This window comes from Cydia amplana, chromosome 10, assembly GCF_948474715.1.
Source record: "Cydia amplana chromosome 10, ilCydAmpl1.1, whole genome shotgun sequence".
NCBI lineage: Eukaryota > Metazoa > Arthropoda > Insecta > Lepidoptera > Tortricidae > Cydia > Cydia amplana.
In genome coordinates, this window is record NC_086078.1 from 9,118,955 (window position 1) to 9,127,725 (window position 8,771).

Below are 8,771 nucleotides of genomic sequence, written 5' to 3' on the forward strand. Positions count from 1 at the left end.
GGAAGATGGTCGAGTGAAGGTAAAATCTATAGCACAAGTAACCAATCTCTCTATTGGTACCGTACATGATATTATCCATGACCATCTTAATATGTCAAAAGTAAGTGCAAGATGGGTTCCGCGAATGCTGACTCGGCTTCAAAAAGACATGCGTGTAGCTTGTTGTTCCGATTTTATTGACCTGTGCGGTGAAAATCCTGATGAGGTGCTGCAAAGAATAGTTACTGGAGATGAAACCTGGGTTCATCATTATGACCCAGAGAGTAAACAAGAGTCCATGCAGTGGCACATTAAGGGTTCAGCTCATCCCAAGAAGTTCAAGGTCATCCCTTCAGCTGGCAAGGTCATGGCCACGATATTTTGGGATTGTGAAGGAGTATTACTGATCGATTATAAAGAAAAAGGTGTAAATATCACAGGACAGTACTACGCTAACATTCTACGTCAATTAAAGGATGCAATCAAAGAAAAGAGGCGAGGAAAGTTAACCAAAGGTGTTATGCTTCTGCATGACAACGCCCCCGTCCATACTGCTCATATTGCCAAGGCAGCTATTGTTGAATGTGGGTTTGAAACTGTTACTCACCCACCGTATAGTCCGGACTTAGCCCCCAGCGACTTCTTTTTGTTCCCCAATCTTAAAAAGGATCTGCGTGGAAATAAATTTTCCGATGATGAAGCATTGAAGGCGGCAGTGGAGGAGCATTTTTACACCAAAGATAAAAAATATTTTTATGCAGGTATAAAAAAATAATTAATCGATCTTTTAAGTGTATGAACATAGGGGGGGAGTATATTGAAAAATAAAAATATCAAACTTTTCGTACTTGTTTGTTTTCATTCTCATACCGAGAATATTTTGAACACCCCTCGTATACCTAACGCTGGACCACCACGCGTAAGAGCCTTTACACTCACACTGTCTGATCCGATAGGTATCGTATGTCCGATATCCTTGAAAAAAGACAATTGCTAGAGAATCTATTAAATTGGCAAATAAATATCCGAAATTAGATATCTGATCGGACAATGTGAACGCTTTTACAACTATAGAAGACGTTTAAAACTCAATCAATTGTTTAACTCATTCTCACACAATAAATTCGAAGTTCTACAGTTTACTCATTTTGCAAAAATCACTTACCGTTGGCATACGTGGTGGAGCCTGGCCATGATGACAATCGTTCGCAGAGAAACGAAATGTAACGCTATATCTGTCTCTATCGCACTAATATGAAAGAGTGATAGAGCGACAATAGCGTTTTGTTCCATTTTCTGCAAACAATTATCACCTTGGCCCCCAGATCAGCAGCACATTAACTGTGTTGCCAGCTTAAGGTAACCTACAGAAACTGGTAAACGTTTAACCATCAAACTTGCTGTGATTGATTTAGATTTAGATTTAGATTTAGATTTAATTATTTCAAGATGAAAATTACACTATAAATTTGCTACATTCGTCAAAATTATGTTTATCTTCTCATCATGATCGTCAAAAATTACATTATAAATTTAAAATAATAAGATTAAGATTAATTGTGTCTCCCAATAAGGATCGTCATGTACAAAGGAAAACATGTCAGAAAACATTGTAAAGAAATTTATAAGTACTTCATAAACCTGTAGTTATAGTCTGTGCGGAAAGAGAAGAGTCGTAAAATGTATGGGATCCAATACATTCTACGACTCTTCTCTTTCCGCACAGACCTAGTCTTAGTTAATACGTATCGTTAATAATCTAGATTGTTATCATCGGTAGATTATTACTTCAATAAATATGGGAAGGTTTCAATAAATAATGACAGAACCCTCTTCAAGCCTAGAGGTAAGGTCGCGCTATTCCAAATATGTACGTATATATTCCCGCGAGCAAATATTTTTCTATTTTATTCACTGTCTGCAATAGTTCAACTCAATTTAACGAGGTAAATCGGTACGCGCGCTGTGCCTAAACCAGATCAGTACGAAAATCCAATTTCAGACGCAGCGGGCTGAAAGGGCATAATTTAATCCCCAGTGCAGTGCTGTAATGCAGTTAGGTGCGTGAGTACGTGCCTTGTAATCCTAATTCCTGACTGGTGAACTGTGGGCACTATTTTGACCTATCATCCTGAATACATGTGATACAAGACTAGTATGCCATATTTCATATTATTATTTACTTAACCGGGACTTAAGTATAATTTTATTAAGCTTTAAAACTACTTTCGAGGTTTCGAGGATGGCATTGTTGCCGTGGTCTGGAAGAGTATTATAATATATTATACCTACGCTATGTTACATACATTAGGTACGAAAAAAAAATTTGACAAAAAATACACCTTCGGCATCTTTGCCTAAGTAACATATTTGCAAAACAACATTTTTTTAAGCTACTTCAAAATATAATATGCAAACATCATTTAAAAAAAAGCGGCCAAGTGCGAGTCGGACTCGCCCATGAAGGGTTCCGTATTTAGGCGATTTATGACGTATTAAAAAAAAACTACTTACTAGATCTCGTTCAAACCAATTTTCGGTGGAAGTTTACATGGTAATGTACATCATATATTTTTTTAGTTTTATCATTCTCTTATTTTAGAAGTTACAGGGGGGGGGGGACACACATTTTACCACTTTGGAAGTGTCTCTCGCGCAAACTATTCAGTTTAGAAAAAAATGATATTAGAAACCTCAATATCATTTTTGAAGACCTATCCATAGATACCCCACACGTATGGGTTTGATGAAAAAAAATTTTTTGAGTTTCAGTTCGAAGTATGGGGAACCCCAAAAATTTATTGATTTTTTTCTATTTTTGTGTGAAAATCTTAATGCGGTTCACAGAATACATCTACTTACCAAGTTTCAACAGTATAGTTCTTATAGTTTCGGAGAAAAGTGGCTGTGACATACAGACGGACAGACAGACGGACAGACAGACAGACAGACATGACGAATCTATAAGGGTTCCGTTTTTTGCCATTTGGCTACGGAACCCTAAAAAAAAGCAAAAAGATTTGCCGAAACCAGGGATTGAACCAGGGACCTTTAGATCTTCAGTCTAACGCTCTCCCAACTGAGCTATTTCGGCCGATGGCAGGTAGTGCGAAATTAGGTATCGCTTTTCTATTATTTTGTGTAGGTGATATGGACAATAATTTTTACAGGCATTTAATGTAAATCAAATCAGGTTGAGGTCAAAATTAAAGGTCAAGGATAAAAAAAATGTTTTTATTTTTGCTGTTTCTGGGTGAATTGTATGAGTGTACCTATAGTTGTAGCAGTTTTTTTTAAACTGTATACAAGTGCTTGCGAATTTCAATCATATTAACTTACAGTTCATAATCAACTTGAAGAATAAAGATAAATCACATTGCACTATACGAAACTTAAAATTCACACGTTCTCTTATAATTATATACCTCTGTTAAGTGAGAATACCTGATCTTAATTGGCGGAAGATATACGTTTCAAGTGCATCCAAGTATTTTAATGAACGACAATAAATCGGTAGTGATGCACCAAAACGCACGCTATTATTAAATTGGTCCCGCCCTATCTATTACACCTCCATTTATCCAATCCTCACTTACATGGAATGGAAACAAATTACAAAATAAAGTATGCTTGTGCACAGTAAACGACTAAACAGTATTTTGACTTCATTCATATCATTACCATCATCTTACTGGCTTTTTGCCACGGCTCGAGTATGCTTGCGCAAAATAAATGTCTATAACTAACTGAATTTAGCGTCAATTCAATTGGTTTGAGTGTGCGTAGTGTCGTTGCAACACTAAATTCTTTATTTTATTATATAAAAATATAAAGGAAAGAGGTTCTGTAGTCGAAAATAGACACAGATTGTCGTGGCAAAAAACTAACGATAAAACCGGTACTGCATGTGTATGTGGTCTGCTTGTATTTTGTAAAGTCAAGCTACTGCTTGGAATGCTGTAATCTGTTTTAATAGTGGCTATTCGCGGGTGAATTAATATCGAATAGTGATAGGAAGAAACTATTATTAATAGTGGGATTACGGGAATTAAACGGCTTACAGTTGCAACGGTTCCCGTGGGGACTGGGATTACCGAGGAATTTTATCTTGCTGTAGGAAGTCACCTTAAGAGTAGGTACAGTCGCCATCATACACATCGGAGCGGCCGAGGTGCTCAAAAATATTTGGACACGACTCTAACGCCTTGACAATAGAGGCGTGTTCAGATATTTGTGAGCGCCTTGGGCGCTCCGATGTATATGATGGCGACTGTACAAGAGTCATCCCTGTAGGTACATCACTTACCTATGCTTAGTGTTTTTCACATGGCTTGGGTACGGTGTCAGCTGTCATTCACATCTCAATACAATGTATAGTTGTATACGTTTAAGATCTTAAATTTTACGCAGATGTCAGCTGACACAGTACCCAAGCCATTTAAAAATACTATAATTGAGTTTATTTCCTTATTCGTCACTCAGGTCGTATCTTATCCGGGTAAGACGCAAACCACAGTACCTACTACCAGTAGCACTAATTAAGGTGACGGTAGAGGTGGGTAAATTTTCAGATTCTGTCAATTTACCCCATTTCACACACAAGCGCACTTCACGCACACTACCTCACTTTACTGGGACAGGTCATTGACCCATCAAGTTTTTTTAAGATAGCGTTTTGAGTTTAGTGTTAACCACTGACCTCTTTTGAGGAACAGAAACTCTAAAAACGTTCCATTGAAAGAAGAAAGAGAAACAATACATTAAATCTTGCTCTCCTTGTCTGTTCATGTCACACGTGACGTATTTAAATTCTAATTTAATTCATTTGATTGTTAACTATTTTCTGCATATTATGGCTTTGTCGAGATACGCGTTTTGTAAAGTTAAACCGAATAAACCCAGATGTCATTAAGTCAGATGTAAAATGTTATTTACTACTCTATACGGTTATTCATAAGGCGAAAAATCAATTCAATTAAAAATTTAAATAAATAAAGTTTCGGCAGGGTGGAAATTTAATTAAGGCCGACAAAATAAAATTTAATAATATATGTCGGCTGATGTACCCCTAAGATCTTTACAGATTTACTTGTACGAGTATCGTATATTCGCTATTTATTTTGCTATTAAATTTATAAAATTAAAATAAATAATTAAATATTATACTGGCATTCCACCGCTATTATTTCAGTGCTGAACTGATTATCTTCGATCGTAGCCTTGATGATGTAGTTGTACTTACACTTACGGCGGTAGGAGCGGCAATGAACCCCGCGCAGCGTAGAACGAGAGGTGCGTTGGGATAAGTGCATATACATATAATTCTTCGTGCGTCTGTCTGTCTGTCCGTCCGTCTGTCACAGTCTATTTTCTCCGAAACTACTGGACCAATTCAGTTGAAATTTGGCACACATATGTAAATTTGGCACACAAATGTAAATGTGACCCAAAGATGGACGTGTAACGTAAATAAAATGTATTTTAGAGAATTTGAAATACGATAGCCATTTTTGGGGGGGGGGGGGGGTAAATGAAAAAATTAAAAAATATGTTTTTTAAACTATATAGTGTTACATATCAAATAAAAGCTCATTGTAAGAATCTCAAAGATATTTTTTTTTTATAATTTTAGGATTAATAGTTCAGCAGTTATTCATGAAAATAGGCAAAAAATGATCATTCTCCGCCCACTTTCTCCGAAACAACTGGATCTAAAATTTTGAAAAAAATACACAAAGTAGTTCTTTACCTATATATGTCAGGAAAATCTATAAGAAATGTGCAGTCAAGCGTGAGACGGACTTAATATACGGAACCCTTAGAATGCGAGTCCGACTCGCACTTGTTTTTGTTTAGCTCTTATTAGGTTTAAGGAGTTTTATGAGTGAAAAAAGAAGTTTTTTGTTTTATGTGCCCGCGTTATTGCCGATCGATTGTGTTTTAAACGATAATTAGACAAAAAAACTTGTTTTTCACCCAACGAATATAGATCCCCATGACACATCTTCCAAGTCGCCTTTGGATAGGCTTAATTTTAAAAATAATTGAAATAATGTTCTATATCATTCATACTTGCAAAAAAAGACTAAAAATAATTTACGTGACCAATGCTTATTATTAGTAAATATCTTACAATTTAATATCTGATATATCACACGATACAAAAAAATGGCCGCAAAGTTAAAAGTTTATTTATTTACGTTACTAGTCCATCTTTGGATCACCGACTCTTTGTCATATGTGAAAAATGTGTACCAAATTTCAATTGAATTAGTCTATTAGGGGTAGACACACGAGTGATCTTAAAAGGGATTTTTTTCTTGAATGATTTGTATGTACTTACCCCAACGCACCTCACGTTCCACGCGGCGCAGCGTAATCAGTAAGTACCTAATAATTAGTGTCCGACCGAAACACAAATTTCTGTATATATAAATATTGTATTCCTACTTGCCCCCCAACTTTTGGTCTTTGTCACATAGTTTAGTTTCATAATACGAAGTACTATTTCGTATGTTTCGGCCAGGCCGAAAGATTCGGCCGTTTTTTGGCCGAAACCGAAACTACGGCCGAAACATGATTTTATGGCCGAAACTGGCCGAAACCGAAACCGAAACCGAATCTTCGGTCGGACACTACGAATAATCACAATGGTCTTAAGTACCACAGACCCTACTGTCGCTTAAGTCCTTTATGACAATCTCTGCTTATTAGAACTTATAAAAAAAAGAAACCGAGTAATTATATCCAACTACCGAACCTGCTTACAAATTTTCTCGAGATATTTGAGAAATGTGATATGCAAAGGAGAACATTCGAACAAACGAAAGTATTTTTGCCCAAGCTGAAACGGAGACCTTCGCCTACGCTCGGTCAGTGATGGTTTAGGTACAGTCAGCTGCAGGTCACCCCTGCATAGAAGATTGTATGCAGGGGTGGTACCTTTTCTCTGCAGCTGACTGTACACCTATAAAACATTGTTGTACCTGCTGCAATTTTATACCGGTACCGTACTTTATATTTCAACAGGTATAGTACCTTCAAAACGAAGCGGTATTGATAAATAATAACGGTACCGTACCGCCTACAAATAATAATAATAATTCAGCCTATATACAGGGTGGTCCAAACCTTGACGTCCAAAAATTTTTTTTTAGATTCCTCACGTCGTGGGCTATCAGAATATACCCCATGTATGTTAGCCGATTTTTCGTAGTTATCGAGTTATGATTTTTTTTTACTTTTAACTTTTCATATGAAATTCCGGGGTTCCCATACAGAGTGGCTAAAAAATAACTGCATTTCCGTTGCCAGGGAGGTTTTGGGATTATACTGAGCAACTTTTACAATGGGGCCAACCCCGAAATCGCGAAAAAAAATTACCCTTCCATAGAAAATGGACTAGCCAAAATGTATAAAAAGCCAATTTTTTTTTCGCGATTTCGGGGTTGGTCCCATAATAAAAGTTCCTCAGTATAATCCCAACACCTCCGTGGCAACGGAATGCAGTTATTTTTCAGCCACTCTGTATGGGAACCCCGGAATTTCATAGGAATAAGAATAAGAATAGAATAAGAATAAGAATTGTTTATTGCCACATACATGAACATAAAATAGGGTTAGAATTACTTACATAATAAAATAAAACAAAAGTGAGAAGATCTTTGTATTAGGCAAAGGGTTCCAGTCTCAGCGTGTGCCGGGCCTAGGTGCCCGGCGCTGGTTTTCAGACCGGTCCCAGACTAAGGACGGTCGGAGAATATTACCTACATAGGAAAAGTTAAAAGCTTAAAAAATCATAACTTGAAAAGTACGAAAAATCGGCTAACATACATATGGGGTACATTATGATAGCCCACGATTTTTGGACGTCACGGTTTGGACCACCCTGTATAGACAATAATCTCAACGCTAGCCCAATGCGGATTGGGGACTTCACACACAGCTTTGAATTTCTTCGCAAATGTATGCACTACGAGTATGCAGGTTTCCTCACGATGTTTCCTCCTTCACCGAAAAGCTAGTGGTAAATATCAAATGATATTTCGTACATAAGTTCCGAAAAACTCATTGGTACGAGCCAGGATACCAATGAGTTTTTCCTTACCGCTTATACCGTAAAGAAATAATGCAGTCTCTGCTTTGCACGATTATTGTGTGGACATAATTCTTATAATCACCGAAACATACATACCTCTACGCACAGAATGTCATTGAAATAAAACATTGTTTTTTATAGTAAATTAATATAACATTCGATTTATACACATAACAATAAGCAGGCCAGGCCGCAGCGATATTGGCCTGTAAGCTTCATCTCGGTCTCCAAATCCGCAAAACTCGCTGGTACTAAATGCTGGTCTTGCCGTTATTAATTATCTTGATTCTTGAAGATTATCAGAACAGCACGTTACGTAATCGCATACATAGACGGAACGAACGTCAACAAAGTACTGCAAGTCTTTAGGTATTAAACGAATTACGCTTCGTATTAATAGATGAGTAATATTTAAATGAACATATAATATTCTCTAACATAAATACAAGATTACAATTAATTGACATCAAAAGTCATTGACGTACAGAAGTCATATACATTTTTATAATGACGCAAAATTGATACCAGCATAATGAAAATCAATCCCAATCAGTAAAACGAGTCTTTAAACTTTTTTCATTTTAAGCGGGTTTTGAAGGAACAAGTTACTTAAATTCGATTGTAATCGTATTGTTTTTGGATAATTTACTGCTGTTTTCGACCGTTACGACCCGTAAATAACAACAACTCACAT

The 8,771-nt window shown here is 36.6% G+C and overlaps 1 non-coding gene across 1 annotated transcript; it reads right to left on the bottom strand.

The window, feature by feature from the left end:
* Nucleotides 1-3,000: 3,000 nt before the first annotated feature.
* On the bottom strand, nt 3,001-3,073 carry Trnaf-gaa (transfer RNA phenylalanine (anticodon GAA)). Its single transcript has one exon. It is a non-coding gene; the product is annotated as a tRNA-Phe (tRNA).
* Between the last annotated feature and the right edge of the window lie 5,698 nt (nt 3,074-8,771).